Source organism: Tasmannia lanceolata, unplaced genomic scaffold (assembly GCF_043159265.1).
Source record: "Tasmannia lanceolata isolate RefF3 unplaced genomic scaffold, GAP_Taslan_0.1 ptg000024l, whole genome shotgun sequence".
Taxonomy (NCBI): domain Eukaryota; kingdom Viridiplantae; phylum Streptophyta; class Magnoliopsida; order Canellales; family Winteraceae; genus Tasmannia; species Tasmannia lanceolata.
In genome coordinates, this window is record NW_027518701.1 from 8,748,455 (window position 1) to 8,771,762 (window position 23,308).

The 23,308-nt window shown below is 36.8% G+C and overlaps 1 long non-coding RNA gene across 1 annotated transcript; it reads left to right on the forward strand.

Moving 5' to 3' along the window:
* Positions 1-1,933: 1,933 nt before the first annotated feature.
* Positions 1,934-18,221, forward strand: LOC143857388 (uncharacterized). Its single transcript, XR_013238648.1, has 2 exons — positions 1,934-2,478; positions 17,482-18,221. It is a non-coding gene; the product is annotated as an uncharacterized LOC143857388 (long non-coding RNA).
* The last annotated feature ends 5,087 nt before the right edge of the window (positions 18,222-23,308 follow it).

Below are 23,308 nucleotides of genomic sequence, written 5' to 3' on the forward strand. Positions count from 1 at the left end.
CTGCATCTATTCCGCCATCCAAAATTATGGTGGCGACAATTTGGGCATTGCCAATCCTCCTTGTACTGGGGGTTCTTTTTCTGATTTGCTTCTCTCATAGGACTCGATCTAAATTCTCCTTTTCTATATCTTTTGTATTGATGTCATCTATTTCTTTCCATTGTCCCATTGTTTTCTATGTCCTTTCTGTTGATGTCATATCTTTCTTTACATTGTCTGGTGTTGTCTTCTATGTCTCCTATGTCTTTTGTGTTGATGTCAAAGGCACACAACAAGTGTTCGAAGAAATATCTGAGAGAGGCGTGGTGCCATGTTTGTCTTCGTTTTTTGTTGCAAGTTGGATTTGAAATGGATCAGGTAGCGCATCCGTTTACGGCGTGGGTGGGATCAACATACATTTCGGGTAGGGAATCAGAAAGTATTCGACCTTCAACCTGAGGGGGAATGTTGTCATGCTTTTCTTAGAGTTATTCCTTTCTCTTGATACTGTCTTTTTCTTCGTATTGTCTTCTTGGGGGAGTGTTGTCATGTTGTCTTTTCTTGAGGGAGTGTGTTATCGTCTTTTCTTTATGATCTGAGTTTTGGTACACATCCCATACATGATGGGGCCTTTCAAATGAATGCTTAGGATCACCCAAAAAATGTGGGCCCACCATGTTTTCCTACACTCTAGCACATATAAGCTTATCTGCGCTCGAGCGTAGGAACTGTTTCCTCTCTCTCTCTCTCTCTCTCTATATATATATATATATATATATATATATATATGAGGAAAGTGATCCTGAGCTAGAGCTCAGATAAGCTTATCTGAGCTCTAGCTCAAAAACACATGTGGCCCCACAGTTTTGGGGTATCCAAAGCATTCATTTGGAAGGCCCTTCGATGGATAGGGTGTCTACCAAAAAATCAGATCGATAGGATCATCCTAACCCAATCAAAGGTGGAGGGGAAAATGGACCGACACTATGTGTCCATGTTTCTGCCCATTTTTTCCCTCCACAAATGGCAGGGATAGGATGATCCTATAGGGCTGATTTTTGGTACACACCCTATCCCTGGAAGGGCCTTCAAATGAATGCTTCGGATCACCCCAAAAATGTGGGGCCACGTGTTTTTGAGCTCTAGCTCAGATAAGCTTATCTGAGCTAGAGCTCAGGAACACTTTCCTTTCTCTCTCTCTCTCTCTCTCTCTCTCTCTCTATATATATATATATATATATATATATGTGTGTGTGTGTGTGTGTGTGTGTGTGTGTGTGTGTGTGTGTGTGTGTGTAGAGGATTTCCTTCACAATTTGTAAAGGAAACACACACACACATATACCCTTAAACCGAATGTGTGTGTGTGTGTGTGTGTGTGTGTGTGTGTGTGTGTGTGAGGAAAGTGTTTCTGAGCTCGAGCGTCAAAAACTCACGTGGGCCCATATTTTTTGGGGTATCCAAAGCATTCATTTAAAAGGCCATATCATGGAGACACCCCATTTTGACCGAACCCCAATTAGGTGGTTTAACTAAAAACCCTTTCAAATAATAGAATTAGTGTCCCATGTTATGCCATAGGGTAGGTTAGGATCCCTAATATGTCCCTTTAAAATTTTGTAAAAATTTGTTGAGGTTCGCTTAGCGAACGAGTGAAGTTCATGAGATAGTGCATATATAGTGTTGCAGAAAGGGGTAGTTTATCTTGTTTGGGGGTTGTCCAGTTAGCATATTTTGCAGTAAGAAGGTTGTCCCAGACAACTAAAGGGGCGCGAATTTGTCTTTTATTTTCATTAAAAATTCTTCTTGTGGACCACCACATTTATCCAAAACAAGGTCAAATATACTCAAAAGGGGGCGTCCAAGTAACTTATAGGGCTAAAACATTAGGTAAGTTTTCTATAAATAGCAATTCGAGCCTTCATTTTTGGGGATCTTCTCTTAGAAGCTAGGGTTTGTTCTTCTTTTAGAGAGAGGAAAAGAGGGGAAAATTAGGATTTTGTGGAGAATCTCATTGCAAATAGCATTATTTCCGATCATTTACCATTTCTTCTCCGACGAATCATGCCGGATCTCGGTCAAAAATTCCGGCCAGCGTTGTTCCTCTTCCCAAATTACTTCTTTTTCTTCTTTAGTTGGCTTTAGTACCATTGCATTTGTCTTTTAATTGATTCTAATCTCTTGAAACCCTAGATATACGTCATCAAACCCTTGATTTCTCAATTCCTCTTCTATAAACCCTAGCTTCCTCTCAAATTCCATATTTGTTTTCTTTTAGCTTAAATGCACAGATCTAAATATGAATCCCTAGCTTTCTATTCAAATTCAATCCAATCGCTGTTACTTTCTCACAGGAGCTAACTTTTAGCTTTAGATCCGACTATTTTGCCATAGATTCTGATTTGATCAAGCTATTTCTACTATGGATTTGAAGTTCCAGTGATTTTCATTGTTCTTTGGCAAGTTTTCTCAAGTTTTGGTTATTCATCAGCAGATAAGGTTTGCATCTCTACTAAAAAAGAAATTGTTTTTGCTTTTAAAGTATTCGTTACAAATGATAAACGTATTGATGTGATTATCTTGAGAGAAAAATTAAAGGATCTTATTTTTACTAATTTTAGAGATATTATTATGATTTGTATCAACTGTTTTCTTTTTGTATCAATTGTTTTCTTTATGGTGCTGATCTGACAAATATTGTCTAATTTGAGTTCTCTGTTGATGAAGAAAATAATCAGTTTTTTTTTTTCTATATGTCCGAGTGTATAGCTTGGATATTATTATTATTTTTTTCTTTTCGAGGTACTCAAGTGTTGCTTATGTTATAAAGTTTAGTTGGCTCTAGGGCTGGTTTTAATTCATTTGATTTTGCCCACATCACCGAAGTTGTTGAGTTGAATTTATTTAATTACCATAGCGATGGTAATTGAATAAAATTTGTTTGGGTTCATGTTTCCAAACAATATATTAGTATGATAAAAAAATTTCATTAAGTAAGTTTGCCTTCAAATCCTAATACTGTATGAAAGCGTATTTTAGTTTTATATTTTTTCTGTAAATAGTACATTAATGGTTTTTTATATGAAATTTCTATTGTATTTCTTCAGTAAAAAGTCATAGTATGATGTATAGTTTGTTTAGCCTGATTACTCGATGTGATCTGAAATGATCAATAACATGAATTTTGTTGAGTTTTCTTTTGATCACATTATTGTTGTTTTATTGTTATTCATGTATTTCACAATCATGGTTGGTCATAAATGTGAAAGGTTGGGATGGTGTACAGGGCTTGATTGTTTATATGGGTTCCATTTTTATTTATGACTTTAGTCTTTAAGCTTTTTAAATGAACGTTTAGACAAGTACAAGATATGGGATTGATCCTTTACTATTACTTCCTTTATGACTTTTGGCTGCATAATATCCCAACCATGGTATAGTAGGGTCTATCTTTTGAAATGGACTTGCAAAAGCCCTTAATTTCAGTTTAAGTAGTAGAGTAAAATTTTCTTACTTAAATGACGCTTTTAGAATTTGAGTCTTCATTGGTGCATGCTTAAGAGTATTGTTAACTGTTTAAATTGATCATAATATATATATATATATATATACATTACTTCTTGTGCTATAAGTGAATCTCTGAGTAATTTTGCTTGAGATGATGGACATTTCAATCATTAAGTTCCAAGTAATAGGTCTGATATGACTTACATGTTGTTTCCTCATTAGACCTATTATTTTCATGGTGAAAGGAAGCTTTTATAATAGTATTTTGCAAATGAGTGGTTTAACCTGTATGTTCCTCATGGAACAATTAGTTGTAATATTTTGGGATGTATGCTAATTTTAAAATTAGGCATGATATTTATCACCTAGACTGAAGAATTCACAATATCATATTCACAATCAGTTTTGAGAAGTTGATTTCATTATATAAAGAATTTCCATATATTTGAGTTATTCAAGCATATTTATAGTTAATTAGGTATGCGCATGTTTGGGAAAGTTTCATTTATTTATTTATTTTATTGAAAATAATCTCGGTGCTCCACGATTGTTAAGATAAGTAGTAATACAATTATTAGTGTGAATGCTCTAGTTCGATTGGTATTATCTTCTAAGGTAATTCATAGGGCAATGAAGGTGTCAACCCAAGCCCATCATTAGGGGACTTGCTTGGTCCTAGTAGTACTCCCCTCTTTTATTTAGTATACTTGTTTAGTCTTTTAGATATCCTCAAGTTATTAGTAGCCCTTTTTCATTGTTAAGGCAATGAAAGAGTTATCTAGAGCCCTCCATTTTAGGAGACATGATTTGTCTCGCTAGGTAATTCTCCTTTGAAAACAAGCCTAATTTAGAGCCTACCCTCAGAAAAGTTACCTTGATTTTGGCAGATAGTGTACCTATAGGAGGCATGTTTATGCCTCATTTATAGGGTACCTCTTTAAGTTGTATCCCTTTCTTCAGTGTTTTAGTTAGGAGTTTCTCCTTTAGAGTCGTGATCATTCTTCTTTGTTTAAGACTTGCGTAGTCTTATTGGAGCATTGCTTGCTTGGGATTTTTAAATCGTTTTCTCTGTTCTTGGGACACTAGTTTACTCGTTGTGGGTCGTCTCTTTGAGACATTAATTGCTTGTTCGGGGTTTCCCCTTTAGATTTAGGGCTTTGCCCTAGTTTGTGGTTGTGCTTGCAGGTTCCCTTTAATATTGAAAACATTTTAAGATCTAAAAACATTGAAAGCATTTAAAGGTCCCAAAGCATTGAAGAATTTTAAAATCCAAAAACATGAAAAATTTAAAACATCAAAAATATTTGAAAACATCAAAAACCTTAAAAAAATCAAAGGTTGAGTTTTAGGAGCATAATTAGGAGAGTTCGTTTCGAACTACGTTGGCTTGATCCTCTTTCACGAGGTACGTAGTGCAGCTTGGGATCCATATCCCAAGTCCAGCCAAACTTTGTAAATAGACTTTGAAAATCTTTTAAAAATCTTTAAAACCTTGTTTTAAAAAAGATCTTCCTCTAGAGTTAGGTTTTTCACCTAGATAGAGAGTTCTAGAGTTAGGGGTTTCTTTTTTATAGGTTGTTTGATTGTTTGTTTGTTGTGTGCTTGTTTTAGAGTTAGGGGTTTGTCCTTTGTCCTAGAGTTATAGGAACGCCTCCGTCCGGTCAGCTGGCGATCCACATCGCCGACTGATGACTAGAATAGGATGCGCTAGTCCGCCATTTGTTTTCCTTAGGAAACACAGCCTAGTTATACATAGGTTGTAGGAACCACCTGCATTAGCTTAGGGCTAACCTGCATCTAGTTAGGGCATATAAGGTGTCCTAAAATCTACAATTCACTGGAATTTAAATAATCGCACAAGAAGCTTTAATAACTAGTCCGTTCTTTTAGATTGAGTCTAGGATAGAGCTCTAGATGTCTTAGGCATCATAGTTTAGAATAGGTGCGAAGAACTACGTGACTCTGATTCTTATGGAGGCGGGGATATGTAGGCTTCTTTGGATGAACATCAGACCATCCAAGGACTCGGGTCAAATCGTTTAGAGTCTTAGGACTTGTTGTGTTATCTTTGTTGCGTGTTTTGTTATGTTTTCTTACTTTCATGTTCAAACTTTATATCTTTAGCTGTAGCATGCATGTGTTTGCCCATCAGAACTTAGACACTAGTTAGGTATGTCACTCATAACCTAGCTGTGCTTAGGTGACTCATCTTTTATTTTATTTTGTATGTGGTTATTACTTCATCCCCGAGTCATGCATGATTAGGTAGACGTTCACTCAGGGATATTTGTTCTCATTTGACATGATTTTGCCCCAAACTCTTTGGATTTAATAATAAATGGCATAAGAGACCAAGTGCTTGCACTCAGACGAATTGGGGGTGCTCTTCGGACCTTCCCCATTCGTAATCAGGCACGAGCCCATATATATTTCTGGTTATCCATTGCACAGAAGATTTGTTTTGGGGTTCCATGGCCTATCCATGGATGGCGCCTATGAGTTATTTTAGGTGCGTCTTGGTTTCGAGCCTTGGCTCCGGATCAAGAGGTATCTCTTTCTTTTATATCACCACTCATGCTATGCTATGAGGGTGGCACCGTTTCGAGAGTTCCTTGGTAGAGCTCTCTTTTATGTGGAGATCTAGAGGATGTAGGGATTCGTTCCCTCATCATCCTCAGATCGGGGTCCACAATAGGGTGTGCACCAAAAATTAGGTCCATAGGATCATCCTAACCTTTTCATTTGTGGAGGGAAAAATGGACCTGTTTCTCCACAAATATGCTCATTTTCCCTCCACAGATGGAAGGGTTAGGATGATCCAATGGAGCTGATTTTTTGTGGACACCCTATCCATGATAGGGGCTACCAAATGAATGATTTGGATCCCCCAACAATGTGGGCCCACACCTATTTCTTATCTGAGCTCTAGCTCAGAAACACTATTCTCTCTCTCTCTCTCTCTATATATATATATATATAGAGAGAGAGAGAGAAAAGTGTAGCTACACACTCGTGTAGCTAACTTAGCTACACACTCGTGTAGCTAACTTAGCTACACAGTCATGTTTAAAATTCAGTGGGCCCCACATTGTTTGGGTGATGCAAACCATTCATTTGAGGGGCCCTCACATAGATAGGTTGTGCCCAAAAAATCAGCTCCATAGGATCATCCCAACCCTACGATTTGTAGAGGCAAAAATGGACGTGTAAAAACCTTATGGGATTTACTAGCGTCCATCACAAAAGGCATTTCGCAGATGGTTTGTTGCATCTGATAGCATCCACCTCAAGGGGAATGAAGACAAATCTGCTGAAAAGTGAGCCTCTGTGGTGGCTATCAGATGCAACAGACCATCAGCGAAATGCCTTCTACGATGGATACTAGCAAATCCCTATAGATCCCTATATATATATATATATATATATATATATATATATATATATATGAGGAAATGAAGTATGTGCAGCTGCACAGATAAGCTATTTGTGCATGGCTGCACAAACCATAGTAGGGCCACATTTTTTGGGGGATCCAAAGCATTCATTTGGAAGGCCCTTCCATGGATAGGGTGTGTACCAAAAATCAGCCCTTTAGGATCATCCTAACCCTGCCATTTGTGGAGGGAAAAAATGGACAGAAACAATGTTTGTCCATTTTCCCCTCCAACTTTGATTGGGTTTGGATGATCCTATAGGGTTGATTTTTGGTACACACCTGTAGACACCCCCATTTTGCTACGCTTTAAAAAGCAAAAGATTCGGTAGTATCATCGAGTATTGAATCCGTATTCAGCATTAGATTAGGCATCCATGCATTTTAGGGTAGATTTCATTTCATTATGGGAGTTTTGAAGTTGATTCGCGATCCTGAAGGTCTCTAGGAGGTTCCTTTGGCCTCAAGAAGATGAAAGTTCAAGTAAGCAAATGAAAAAAAACCTGCTATTTTAATAATTTTCAGGGTTTCTCTCATTTTTGCCTATTTTGAACTGCAGGGGTATTTTGGTCATTCCCGATGTGTCTCATTTGACCCCCGAGTTATATTTGAGAAATCTTGAGTGATTTTAGAAATTTTGAAAAAGCTGCTATTTTTAGAAACTCATGGGGCTTCCATATTTTCATCATCTTATGGATATTTCAATCATTTCTGATATGTCCAAAACCATCTCGAGGGTACGGCTGATGGATTAGGAGTAATTTCGTAAGATTTGGGAAACCTGCTAAATTTAGATCTCTCAAGATTTTCTCTTAGTCTTGCACTTCGGGGTTATTTTAGACACTTCCAAACATATCATATTTAGTCCCTAAGTTGTGTCTAAGAAATCTTGAGTCCGTTCATAAATTTTTAAAAATCTGCTATTTTTAGAATTTCTCAAGGTTTCCCCTAGTCTCGCCAAATTCTAGCACCTCGGGGTAATTTGGTCTTTTCCTGTGTAATTCTTTTGATCCTCGAAATATGTCTGAGAGATTATGAATGATTTCCTGAATTTTGGAAAACCTGCTAAATTTAGAATTTCTCAGGAGTTTCGCTTAATTTGGAAATTCTAAGTGTTGAGGGCATTTTGGGTATTTTCAGGGGATACCAAATGATCCTGTTTAATATTGCTCACCGAAAGGACCCAATTTTAAAAGTTTCTATTTTGAAGTTTGACCACAAAGACTTTTCATTGTTAATTTTTCCCTTTAGGGGTGAACCAATCTGAGGGTATTTTGGTCGCATTTGGATGTCTAACAGTCAAATAGGGGAATTTTGGTCCGAAAAGTTGTTTCCCAAAAAAGATGGTCCGATCATGTGTGAGGGATGCATCATAAATTTCAAATGGGTTGGGTCCATATATAGAATGTTGAATTTAGAAAGATTTTATTGATTTTTTACGGAAAAACCCGAAACCCGTGTGAAATGGCCCATTGGGCTAAAGCCCGCAAAGATGGAGCTCATATGGGTTCACCCATATGGGTCAACCACCATGGTAGGCGGCCCATATGGTTGACCCACATGAGTTGAGCACCCAACCTTGATGATGTCACAATGGTGACATCATATTTATTAAAAGAAAAATAAAAAGAATAAAAAATGAAAAGAAGGAAAGAAGGAAAAGAGGAATGATTGCTTAAAAATGTTTTCTTCCAAAGAAGCAAGGTGGAATGAGAATAGCATGTATTGATTGACAAGAAATTAAGATTGGAATCAAAGCCAATTTGGAAACAAGAAAGAAAGAAAGCAAGAGGGGAAAATTGGAAACAAGCCAAAAATGGAGCTCTCACATTGAAAATTACTATTTTTCTCTTAACCCTAGCTTTTTTTGTATAAAAACCAAAGCAAACAATCCTAGAAAGAGGGGGAAAATCCAAATTCGTCATTTTTCTCTCTCCTCCGAAGAAATTTTTTTTTCCTCTCTTTAAGTGTGATCTCTCTCTCAAGTGTTCTTCTCCAAGGCATCACACAATCAAGAATTATTGGAGTGTTCTTTCTACCTTTTTTAGCGTATAAAAGGGTTGGACAAAGCGTATATCTTGGATTACCAACCCTAGAGACAAGGATCGCGATCAATGGTAAGGATTCCTCGTCTTTGTGAAGTAGAAAAAACATGCTAAGGTTTTAATTTTGATGGATCAAATCAACGAGTTTTTCTTTGAAATTCCAGTATGTTATAATATAGATTATGAGTTTTCAAAATCCAAAATTTGATCCAAAAATTAATTTTTCTCCATTTAAAAATGGTTTTCTTTTGTTTTTATTCAATATGGATTTAAATTAGATTATCAAAGCAAGTGTTTGAAAACATGGTTCTTTTTAAAAGCTGATATTTTCTGGGTTTTATATAAAATACAAAACTACTACAAACTTAATTTCCAACCCCGGTTCAGCCGTTTTATTTTTCATTCTATTTTTCAAAGAATAACCCCGAAAAGGGTTATTTCTTGATGAATGGAGGCAAAAGTATATCAAATCATGTCCAAATTTAGTGAAAGTTTGTTTCCAGTAGTTTTACAAGGTTTTTAGATCACCCAAATATTTTCATATTTTTTGGAGTTTATTTAATCGGATTATTAATTATTTTAAATTTTGGCTATTTTTAATAAATACCAAATCATTTTTAAAATTGATGAAACTTTCCAGAATTAAAGCCTAATAATAAATGGAAGTTTTCATTGAAAAATATTTTAAAACAAATATGGTTTTTACTGTTTTCTAATCGCTTCCCCGTTTTACATGCCATAATTCTTTTTCTTATTAAATTAATATATTTTCAAAATTTTTCTTTACAAACCAGTAAATTTCGTTACTGGAATGTTAGAGAAATATTTTCAATTAATTTTGCAAAGATTTGATAAGGTTTTACAATTTATTTTAATAAACGGGTTTTAACGCCTAGGAAACAAATTGATCTCTTATATTTAAAAACCAATTTTATGGAGGAGATTTAAGTTTTAAGTTTTGAAATTTTGGTAATAAATTACATAATCTATTATATATCTACTGGAATTTTTCATTTGATTTTAGGATACCATTAGGTTTGCTTTTTAAGTAATTCTTTGGTTTCATTTGATTTTTGTGTGAATTTAAATGGGCATCAAATCATCATAAAAATCCATGAAAGTCATACAGTAGTCTAATCTCATGATTATATTTATACTGTAAGAGTTTAAGTTGATTTGATAGGATTCTGTCATCTTGAGTCAAAAACATCAAAATCACATTAAAAACATCTGAAAAATTCAAAAATCTCAGAAATCTTGAGTCATTAGGAGTAGTTAGGAAAGTCTTTTTTGAACTACGTTGGCTTGATCCCTTTCCATAGGGTACGTAGGCAGCTTGGGATCCTTATCCCAAGTTCAGTCAAACCTTCAAAAATAAACATTTTAAACCTTCCAAAAATATAAAAATTCTTCAAAACATTTTCAAAAAGATCTTCCCCTAGAGTTAGGAGTCTGTCCTAGATGTTTGGGGTGTCTTAGAGTTAGGAGTCTGTCCTGATTGTGTTTGTTCTAGAGTTAGGTGTTTGTCCTAGATGTTTGGGGTGTCCTAGAGTTAGGAGTCTCTCCTGATTGTGTTTGTTCTAAAGTTAGGAGTCTGTCCTAGCTAGGAGTATGTTACGCCTCTGTCCGGTCAGTTGGCGATCCACATCGCCGATTGATGACTAGACTAGGATGCGCTAGTGAACCCATTATTTTCCCTAGGGACACAGCCTAGTTATACATAGGATGTAGGACCCACCTGCATTAGACTAGGTTAATTTGTATGTAGTTAGGGCATATATGGAGTCCTAAAAATCCACAATTCACTTGAATCTAGATAATCGCAAAAGAAGCTTTAAGAACAGGTCAAGTCTTCTAGGTCGAGTATAGGATAGCAGTTCTAGATTGGTTAGGCATCATAGCTTAGAATAGGGCGAAGAACTACGTTGCCTTGATTCCTGTAAGAGGCGGGGATACGCAGGCTTCTTTGGATGAACATCAGATCATCTAAAGACTCGGGCTTAAGCATTAGAGTCTTAGGGTCTGTTGTTAGCACTTTAATGTTTGTGTTTGTATATTGATGATGATTTTTGCATGGGATCATTATAGTGTGTGTTCATTTCTTGTTTTACTTACATGCTTAGCTGTAGCATTTATCTCCTTATTTGTTTTACTCACATGCTTAGCTGTAGCTTTATCCTGCTTTCTTGTTTACTTACATGCTTAGCAGCAGCACTTACCTACTTCCTGTGATTTAGTTTATTATTTCATTTACTGTATTCTTAATTCATTTTATGATTAACTGCTAGTTTTAGATTTCTCATCCTGTGCAGACTTTATACTTTTAGCTGTAGCATGCATGTGTTTGCCCATCATAACTTAGACACCAATTAGGCATGACATTCATAACCTAGCTATTCTTAGGTGATATTTCTTTTATTTCTTTTGTGTGTGTTTATTATTCATCTCCGAGACATGCATGATTAGATAGACGTCTTCTCGGAGATATATATTCCCATTTCACATGATTTTCACCAAAAACTCTTTAAAATCAATAAATAAATGGCATAAGAGACCAGCTGCTTGCACTTGGGCGGATGAGGTGCTCTTCGGACCTTCCAAATTCGTAACCAGGCACGAACCTTTTGTATCTCTGGTTATCCATTGCAACAGAGCATAGTATGGGATCCATGGCTAACTTCCTTGGATGACGACTCTTCTTTGTTTAAGGTACGTCTCGAATCCGGGCTAGTCCCCGAATCGAGAGGTATCTCACTTTACATCGCCACTCATGCTGTGAAGGGCATTATTTCGAGAGTTCCTTAGTAGAGCTCTCATTCACGTGGATGATGTAGAGACTTTCTTGGGCCTCGTTCCCCACCTCTCTCGGATCGGGGTCCACAGTGACGTAACACAGCATATACCTATAGAGAACAAAGTTTAAAAAAAAAAAAACCTCTGCAGATGATTTAAACAAAGTACCTTCAAAGAGAAAGAGAATTTATTGTGTCACGCCTTGAAATCTTGAAGAGCTCATAAGTTGCTCTAGGAGCGAGTCGTGGATTGCTTTCTGACCCATAAATTGTGAATGTCTTGCCCGAACCAGTTTGCCCGTATGCAAATATGCACACATTATATCCATCAACAGCTGACTGAACTAGATAATACACAATATTTACAAGAAAAACATTCTTCAGTTCAAAATTAGTTTAGTTACAATCAATAGCAGTGAACAAGAAGGCCTGGCAAAATTTTGAAATGGGAAGGATACTACGCTGATGTCAGTGAATTCTTGAACCTCAATAGGTCTTACCTTTGTATCCTCAAAAACATCTTCCTGAGAGGCACCACTGTAAAAAACATGATCATAGAGGTGTTGCTTTGGCTTATCATCCTTCCAAGGATGTTCGACAGTAAACTCATCAATACTTGTAAGAATATTCCTTTCCTTGTGTGCAATCTCTTTTCCACTAAGAGGCCGCAAGCGACAATAAAGTCTGATTTTGCCCTTAATATCGGCACAAATGTGGCTCAAATATGTTAAAGGTGAGAATGAAGATAACAAACATAAGTACTCTGTCCTGACAAAAATAGGAAAAATAGCTTTTTTTAATGACATAGGGCATCCCTACCCCATTTAGGGCAGGACTAATCCCTATGGATGCACGCAATCACCCGTAAATCACGTGCATTGGGTAAGCCATAGGAAAATAGCTATGATGTACATAAGTATGGCGTACAAATGTAGAATGATAAACAATAACACATATATGAAGAAACTTATACCGTAAATGCCAACCTTCGATTGTATTGAAATATCGCATCCTAAGGACTTGTTCTTCCATGTAGAGAGCTTCTAGCTCGACCAACCGTGCACCTTGCTTGTTCAAAATGGCAGCAGTTTGTTCATTCTTTCCATCAAAGTCCTGTTGAGGCATTTGCGAGGCCAGAAAGGTTTTAGGTTTTTTTTATATTAATTCATAGAAACAAAAATCTATTGACATGACAAGCTTTGTGATGTTAAAGAAAAATTTAAACATTTGATCCCAAAACCAGAAGGTTAACCTTTAACAATGGAAATATGAATGCTACATCTTTCTCTTCTGTAGCCCCTTCAAGTTTCTTTTCAAGTGCTTTGCGCTCTTGTTCAGAATTTCTTTCAAGAACTTCTATCTGTATTTTTAAACAACCAAAAATGATATCAGCATAAATGCACCCTACGTGTACCAAGTGGAGAATAGTTCAAATCAAGATAATTGCACAATGCATAGATAAACAAAAACTCCAGATATTTGACAAGTCAAGTTAGTAATAGCATTCAAATTAAAATAAATCACCATATAGAAACCATCCAATACCTCTTCTATTTTCTTCTTGAGCTCTTCATTCAAATCATTTAGTTCTTCTTCCTTTTTTGTCATTTGTGCCACTGAACAAATACAAAGCAAAGAAGAACATTAACATCATCAAATTTGACAATGATTTCAAACTTAGAAAGGCAGAAAAAGGAAATTACAAATTTCAGATTCCCTTATCTCTGCAGATTTCAATGTTTTTTGAAACCTTTTGATACAAACCCTAAGTTTCTTTATGTGCTGAGTCATTTTCTCACATTTCCCCTATAAAATTAATTAAAACCATATAAACGGAAGAATACAAAGCAAACTGAAGGCACATAAAAAACATAACAAAAATCTGACATCCAACCTTGTGATCGAACTTGTTCTTCCTCTTCATCTTTTCATAAAAAAGCAATTCAACATCATCTGTATTTTCACCACTCTTGCATTATGAAGTCGTCCCAAGATCTGGACTAGCATCAAAGGCCCGGCGACTCCGGGTGTTGTTGGCCGGGTCGGCCAACAAGATTCCTATCTTTCTCTGCTTTGGTAGCGGAGTCTCAAATACCTTGGCATCGTTCTTTTCTGCCCCAATCTCTACGAGATCTTTCTTCTTATCACAGTCGCCCGATGTTGGATTTGGTAAAGCCGACGAAGATAAGGGCATGTCTTTCTTCAAAGAAGTGGCGATCGAGAGCTCCATTTGTGGTGCCGTGAAAGGATTTTTTTCTGGGGTGATGGAATTTTTGGGACTAAAAGAAATTGGAGGTGGGATCGGAGCAGAACGTGATCTCCGGCGTGAGAGAAATCTTCTTAACCGTGGTTCTTTGTAGCTCCCATTTCGTGTTCCCACAACAGAGGAATGGGTCGGAGAAGAGAACCGCTTCTGAGCACCGACAATTGTCTCAAATAGGGTTCATCATGTGGGATCAGAGACGACAAAAGACCAGGTGGGTTCCTCTGTTGATTTTTGCAGTTCGTTGTAGCTCCCTTCATCTCCTTCATGTCGGCATCTCCTTCATCTCATGTCCGATTTCTTTTAGTCCCAAAAATTCTAACACCCCAGAAAAACCCTTTCACGGCACCACAAATGGAGCTCCCGATCGCCTCTACTTTGAAGAAAGACATGCCCTTATCTTCATCGGCTTTACCATATCCAACATCGGACGATTGTGATGAGAAGAAAGATCTAGTAGAGATTGGGGCAGAAAAGAACGATGCCAAGGTATTTGAGACTCCGCTACCAAAGCGGAGAAAGATAGGGCCGGCCAACAACACCCGGAGTCGCCGGGCCTTTGATTCTAGTCCAGATCTTGGCACGACTTCAGAATGCGGGAGTGTTGAAAATACAGATGATGTTGAATCGCTTTTGAACTGAAGATTGCTTTTCTTGTAAATATTGTGCAGTATCTAGTTCAGGGTCAGCTGTTGATGGATATAATGTGTGCATATTTGCATACGGGCAAACTGGTTCGGGCAAGACATTCACAATATATGGGTCAGAAAGCAATCCAGGACTCGCTCCTAGAGCAACTTATGAGCTCTTCAAGATTTTAAGTTGTGACAACAATAAATTCTCTTTCTCTTTGAAGGTACTTTGTTTGAACCATCTCCAGAGTTGTTTTTTTTTTTTACTTTGTTCTCTGTAGTTATATGCTGTGTTACGTCACTAAAGTTGGAAGTGGTTTTTTCTTTAATGTCTTTTACTGGTCTCAGTAGCAGCCATAGAAACATATAAATGTCTACATTATATGAAGCTGTTTTCTTGCTAGACACTGCCTACAGGTAGAATGATTACTTGGTTGATATAAATTATCAACAAATGCTTTATTTTGACAGATTGTGTTGGAGGGATCAGTATGTACCCTGCAATTATTTTCTGAACTAGGTACTTTATACCTAGCACTAGCTCTAGAAAGTAATAATAGAAATGCTTGTTCATGCCTCAAAAGTTCCTATCATGTAAAGGCCTAAATCAAATTAAAGCTCACTTAAGCATCGAGTGGGTTATGTTCCATTATTGCCCGCCACCAACCCAACACACACACACACACACACACACACATGACATGAGATACACGAAACTAATATTTTGACCTTCTTCATGCACCATGGTTTTAGATTTCGACCGAAATCTGAAATTTCGGGTTTTGGTTGGGACCGACACCGAAACGGCCAATACTGGAAGTGGAACTTTATTTTACCTAAATTTCAAGAATTTCGGTCGAAATTTCTGTTTCCTGCATTTCTGTCCAAAATTTTAGGAAAAAATTATATTTTATTCATCGTGTCCATCTTTTTTTTTCATCGTCCTATTCTTTCCTCTTCTCTTCTGCTATATGTATAGCAGAAGAGAAAAGGAAAGAATATTTTGAATTATTTGAAAACTCTCTGGATTTAACACATTGAGTATTGTCATATTTACCGTTTAGCACCCTCCTAGATATTTACCTATATTGGTAAAATCGTCCTTTCTTAGGGTATTTTTGCCCTTTCAATAGCTTTCACTTCAAGTTAATATGATTTATCATTTGGCAGAGATTTTTTAAAGATTTTTTAGGCCCTGTCCGACTTAACAGAAGACGTGTCCTTATCTCTCTTCCATCTGTCCCGGAGAACCCTCTCTCTCCACAATACCCATGAAACCCTAGCTCTTTCTCGATTTCTCTCGTCTCGCTCCTTATCTTTATCCCACATCCATTGTTAGTGCCCTCCTTTGTCTTCCCTCTTTTCTCCTCCCTCTATATAAGACAAAATGGCCTTTTGAGTATAGTCAGTCTTTTGAGTATCCCGTTTCAGGCATGAAATCCGGCAAGAGGTGTGGCTGGGCGTTGGCTTTGCCCTCTTTCTTCTAATCAATATGCAAGTTGCAAAACCCTAAACAAAACTTACTGTAGACCGCATGGCCTGGCCTCTCTCTCTGCCGATCACTAGATTTTTCGACACATAAGTCCTTAGACCTAGCCGGGCTGAACAAATAAGGTTTCTCCATCATGATCTCTTCCTCTCTTTATTCACTTCCTCATTGGATTTAGATTTTCTCCTCTCTTTATTCGCTCCATATATGTATCTAGATTTATTCTTCTTTTTTCGGACGATTCATTTATATCTTCTTCGTATCGTTTCCCCATTTTTGTTCAGTTAGACGTAGGTCATGGTGCGTTATTCTCTCCCTCTATATATATGGTGAAAAATATATGGACTTGGTGTTCTTAATGGTCTCTCATTTAAATATAGACACTGGAAATCAAATTTGTTATAGAATTGGTAATATCTGCTTGATCGAATCTCATATAAATATAGACGCTGAAAATCAAGGGAATAATAACAATTTTTCTTGACTTCAATTACAGAGACTGAAGAAACTCTTAGTATGATAATCATCATTATCTGGCAAGATGTTCATCAGTCAAAATGTATTGAGCAATGACAAATAATGCTCTGGTTTTAGGACTTTCTCAAGCGTGAATTCCGTTGTGTCCTAGGATTTAAGACATTGTATGTTTGGCCCCGTTTAGTGTATGCAAAGTAAAAAAAGAAAAGAAAAAAGAACTTAAATATAACTGTTCTGCTGATGTAGTTTTTCAAGGTACACATGAGCCCTGTTTAGAGGTTGTCACAGATTATTGTGGTTGTTATACGTATACTTAATTGATTCTATGCTTTGTTAGTTTTTCTTTTGGTGCTTTTTACATGGGTTTGTTTGATTTCTCCTTCCAATGGCATAGATAAGGGTGGAAGTCTGATGTGTGTTTTCAGAGCATATAGATATATTAATATGCTATAGGGGATTACACTACTTTGTTTCACTTCCTGAAAGTACAACGATTAAGGCCAGAACTTAGAAATTACATTTCTTTTGTACAATTTATTGACTTATCATCAAGGTATTTTTCATCCCACCAATGGAGAACCTAGGCAATTATCCTTGATAAATTAATTGTCTTGATTTCTGTGAGTACATTGTTTATTTTGACTTGAATCTGTATGTTGGGTCTGTCTTTTTTTTTTTCTTTTGATGTTCAGACAATTCTTTCTATGAAATTTATATTTATACGAGTCATGTTTTCTTTGAAAAAAAAAAAATTCATCATAGGGTCAAAACTTATGACCTTATTTATTTCTGTGAGTAAATTGTTGTTTATTTTTAACTTGATGATTCTGTTTGGTGGGTCGAGTAATTCTTTCATGGGTTTAGTTCCACAGAAATTCTAAATTCTTCATAGGTTCTAAGTGCCATTTCCCTATTTCTGTTTCGGTTGTTTACTTGCGCTTGCAACCATACAAGCAGTCCACAGTTGCTGTGAGAGCAAATATGAAGTTAGCTCCTAAATTTTATGGTCCCTACAGAATTTTACAACGATTGGGACCTGTTGTGGATTCCCAGAGGGTTCTCGTATTCACCCTGTCTTCCACGTTTCTTGTTTGAAACGTAAACTAGGACAAAATGCCCAATCTCAAACAGCTTTGCCATTAATAAATGAAGAGAGTGAGATCAAGCAGGAACCAATAGCAGTGCTGGAACGAAAAATGGTGAAGAGGAATAACCGAGCTGTTACACAGGTGCTTGTGCAATGGGCTAATAGACCTCCTGAAGATGCTACCTGGGAGACATGGCATCAGCTCAAAGAAAGATTTCCTGATTTCGAACCTTGAGGACAAGGTTCAGCTTCAAGGGGAAGGGAATGATACGTTCCATAAGCCAAACACTTCATTTCAGTTATTGTTGTTTTAGTTATTCCCTGTTTATTTTGTGTGTTTTGTGGCTAGCATGTTTAAGTAGTGGAAGACAGTTACAAGGTAGGTTTTGTAACTGAATTTGGCATTGTTACATGGGTATGTATTAGATATGAAACGGAGCAATTGTCTTTCTGTGTAATTTTATCTGTATTGTAGTATTAAGAGGATTTCCCCCCAGAAGAGGGAACTTCTTGTGTTGATTTTGTCTTCTTCTCAATTCCTGGATGCAACACTTTTTCAAAGAATGCACATATATATATATATATATATATATATATATATATATATATATATATATATATATATATTTGCAAGCCTAAATTCTTTTTTCCTTGAGCATACATACATACATCGCATGCTGATTTTCTCTGCCAAGGCACTCTAGGTGCGTGCAGCAGATCCCACTTTAAAATTCCAAGGGTCGCCCTTGTAATTTTCTTAACTTACCAAAATATCCCATTCTCTCATATTGTTGTGCCCGTTTTGGTATTCATTCATAGTCGTTGCCCCTCATCCCAATGCTACTTATATTTGCTCAATATACATTACATTATATTTTTTTTATGCATATTGCTCTAAACTCTACTGAACTAGCTTTGCTACTTATATTTGCTCAATAAACATTACATTATATTTTTTTATGCATATCGCTCTAAACTCTACTGAACTAGCTTTGCTACTTATATTACATTTGTTCACCCTAAATGATTTTTCTATTCAATTGTAGAAGATTTTGGTAAACCATTATTTTGAAAAAAATTTCAATTGTCTTATCTATAATATGGATCTTGATATGTTGTTTTAAATTGAATTCTTATACTGGTTCAGTTTCTATCATCCTGTTGACCTTATTTTTCTCCCCAAGATTAGAGAATTCTAATGAGGGTGCGTTTGCGCACGAGGACGTCTAGGAGCGTAGGATGATGGGAGCAAATAATTAAGGAAGACGATGCCCTTCGTCAACCCCTTTGAATTTATTTTAAATTGGCTAGTTCGAGACTTTACTTAATTGAGTAAATTGGTTTTAAGTTAAAGTTATTGTAAGGAGACATTTTGGAAATGGAATAAGAGCGATGGCTATTTAATTTTCATATATGGTTTTTAAAAAAAAATAATGGGTATTTTGGCAGGTGTTTGTTTGTAGCGATCCGGTCATGGAAATCGGGTCGTTACACTACTGAACTAGCTTGTGTTTCTCTGTTGTTCTGTTATAGTGCCATATAACAGAAATTGTACAATTCTACACAAGTTTCAGAGGGATATCTGTTTATAATGCATCATACTGTTTACATAATTGTACTAACAAAGTACAGCTTTATAGGGCTGTTTATTTAAAGAAAGCTCTATTTTCTGTAGTCATTGTACAGACTAGAGGCACAACAGGACTGCAGTCAAGAACCCAACAGCAAATTGCAAACACGAGAAAAGTCTTGAGATGAATAACTACATCAGTGGCTTAGAATTCCTAATTGTATATTGGATCTCAACCACCACTGAACCACTTAAAGCCTTACATCTAATCTGATTTGGGATTGGTAACACTAACTTTAATTGATGAAGTAAAAGGCTCTAATTTAAAAAAAAAGAAAGGAACATGGGCCGAATACCTGCATTAAACTCATCAAAGTACCAATATTTAGGTCATTGGAATTTTGTCTCTTGGACCTAGACTACTGATCTTTTTTCTCTGTCTTTCATTTCAATCTATCAGATAGACATGTAGGATTGTCTTATGATTGTGCCATTTTTTTTCCGTGGCTCATGTATTATAGGGGTTTACCATGTGGATACCATTAAAAAACACGGAAGGGTTTACCATTCGACTGCAGAAAAGTACGGTGGATGTTAGGCTCTTCCCTAACAACCACGCAGTTGGCCCCGAATGTGGCACATGGGCATTATTGGGCCCCACGTGGATTTATTCAGTTTTATCTTGTTATTGATTGACTTTTGATTTGAAGACAATATAGTGATATTTCTAAGTTCACTTGACTTTCTTAACACTATAAATAACTTCTCTACGAGGATGACACAGAGAGAATTTTAGTTCTTCCATGCGGAAAAGCGTATGGAGACTTGAACTGAAGAGGTTTAAAATAACGATGTTGTGATGTTTTCCTTCTATTTATTTTTAGAGTGGTTGTTTATCAGTGAGACTTGATATGTATCCCTGATTTCCATTGATGACATTTTTTATTTTTGAAATAATGACATGATCCTCTCAGCTCTTGAAGTCTTAACTGATTCTTTTTTGTCATTCTTCTCCCTATTTTCCTCTATGCTCTTTGTATATTTTCATAATATTTAATTCTTGGATTTTCATTGCTCTCTTGCAATCGTTTGTCAAATTCGCTTCATTCTTGAAATGATGATGTGATCCAATCATCATCTTACCCATTAGATTTAATTCTTTATGAGAATATTGGACATGTGTTATTTGTATTTAGCCTAGATGTGGGGATATCCACACCAGCATATGTTTTATAACCTTTTACCATGGCCTACTTACCTAACATCCTCCCCCCCCCCAAATTCTATCATCTTTCCCCTTTTCCTCCATCTCTTTTTATCTCATTGTCCCGTTCTTTGTCCTCTTCTCTTCTACTCTTTCTCCCTTACATTTTCGCTTCCCTCTCTCCCACTTGCTCCTTTGTTTCCTTTCAATTCTTTTCCCCTCTTACATCCATGCATCCTTTTCTGCCCTGCCCTTAACTTTTCTCACCCCCTTCAATTGGGTTCATAAACCATTCCCCTCTCTATTGGGTATGTAAATTGTTCTCCGTCAGGTGGGCTTATAAATTGTTACCCTCTTCTACTTCGGTTACTCCCCTCATGTTTCCATTCAATGAGCTGATCTCTATTGGTGACTATTTTTTAAAAGCTATGGATCTTTTTGAATTTTCTAGTTGCCAAATGATTATTATGTACTGTTGTTTCAGTGTGGGAATATATCTTACTATGAAACTGAGTTAGAAACCTTTTATTGCTCCCAAGTTTCAAGAAAATGACTCTTAAACTTTAGGTTTGCATGAAATGAGAAGTTGAACATCACATTAGTTTCAGCCTTGTATGATGTTGAAATCCACGAATAGTTCTGAGGGAGTTGGTTTTCTCCTTTGTATTGCTAATCATAACCCATAGTGCCCTCAAAAAAAAAAAAAAAAAAAAAAAAAAAAAACTTATCTCGTTTTGTCCTTTGTATTGCTTATCATAACCTCCTGTACACCTTTTCATTCATCTTTTGTTTTCATTTGTTTCGTCAATAGTGAGGCATCATGGGTTGAAGTTGGCTTGTTTCTATTCTATATTATTGACATGCTTAGAATTGTTGTCCTGTTACGCTCGTCACCTTATGTACCACTTTGGGAAATTTATTCACTCCACTTTCTTTTTACTGCCATAACGTGTAGTAGGAAGTTCCTGGCCCTTGCTGAGTTGCTTCCCCGGTCTACCTCTTAACTTTCTCCACATTTATTTTTTAGTTGGTAAACTTGGTACAAGTCAGCTACCCCAAGTTTGTGACACACAATTCCATCCAGTTTAGCCTCTCTCTGCACTTTGGCTGTAAGAATTACTTGCTTTGTCAGGTCCTCTAATCTTTGTTGGACAGCTTCCTTTAATTTTAGAGTCCTTTATTTTCAAAGAAGTTTTCTTTGAATGGTGAGGGGTGAGAATGGAACTATACCTATTAATTATGGTGACAAAAAAAGAAAAAAGTACAACAAAAAATTTCTCTTTGGCGCAAAGAAATCTATGCCTACTTGCTTTATGAGGTCCTCTAATCTTTGTTTGACAGCTTGCTTTTCTTGGAGAGGCCTTCTTTATTTCCCAGTGAAGTTTTGTTTGGATGGTGAAGGGTGATGATAATGGAACTATACTCATTTTATGGTGGCCTAGAAAGGGAAAAAAAAGTCTGTAGTTATGTAGGATGCTGAAATGTCTGTTTTATTACTCACTCAATTCTTGCAACTGCAGAGCCAAATTTATAGAGAAAGACGGGTTTCACAACACCGGAAAATCCTCTTCTCAAATAGTGAAACCAAAGTTTACACTAGCCCAAGAACAACAACCAAAGTAGAAGAAGAACAATGCCCAAAAAAAAATGTGCTTCAATATATGAGAGAACGACAAAACATACAAGATAAAGAACACAAAAAGAAGAAAGCTTCAAGAGGAAAGCTTGCACACAAGAGAGCTTCAATGGAGCTTCAATGGAGGTCTAGGTAGTGGAGAATAGTAAATGAGAATTTTGCTTGGTCAAGGAAAGTAAAGGGAAGATAGCTTAGGTAGGAGATAATGGGTATGGGAAAGTGGGGACTTTAATGCAAGGGAAGTAGTGGGTTTGGAGTTCCAAGTAAAGGTTTGAATTTGAAATAGGTAGGTAGTGGGAAAAGATGGAGCAAACATGTGTGGCTCACACATGTGCAAGCTAGGCAAAAAGACCAACATGCCCATGGACACAAAAGTACATATTTGCCCTCACTACAACACTCAAAATAAAAAATAAAATAAAGCTACCCAAAAAATACACTTTAAAATTTAACACTCCCCCTTAAAGTAATTTTTTGGAAACTACTCCAAGCTTATCTCGAAGTAGCTCAAATGGTCCTTTGGAAAGTGACTTAGTAAAGATGTCGGCAATGTTCTCTTTGCTCCTCACTTCCGCTACACCAATTGTACCATCTAACACCTTTTCATGAATGAAATGATGCTCGATCTCAATATGCTTTGTTCTTGCATGACAAACCGGATTTGTGGCAAGTTTGAGCGCACTTTGGTTGTCACCAAGAATAGTCGTCGCCTTGTGGATAGGTAAATGGACATCTTCAATCAACCGCCGCAACCAAACACATTCTTGAGACGCAAGAGCGGCTGCCTTATATTCCGCTTCCGTTGTTGAAGGAGACATCGAGTCTTGTTTCTTACTACACCAAGAAACACCCGCCGATCCACACAAAAACACATAACCGGAAGTAGATCTCCGATCATCCAAGTCCCCTCCATAGTCGCCATCGGTAAATCCATTCAACACAAAACCAACCCCTTTCTTGTAAAGCAACCCAAACTCAAGGGTAGAATTCACATACTTCAAAATTCTCTTTGCCGCTTCCAAGTGTGGTTTCCGTGGCGCTTGCATATAGCAATTAACAAGCCCAACGGAAAAAGAAATGTCCGGTCTTGTGATAGTCAAGTAGATGAGACTACCCACAAGATCACGATATGGCCGTGCATCAGAAAGAAGCTTGCCTTCTCCCCGCCTTATCTTTATGTTGGAATCAAGAGGA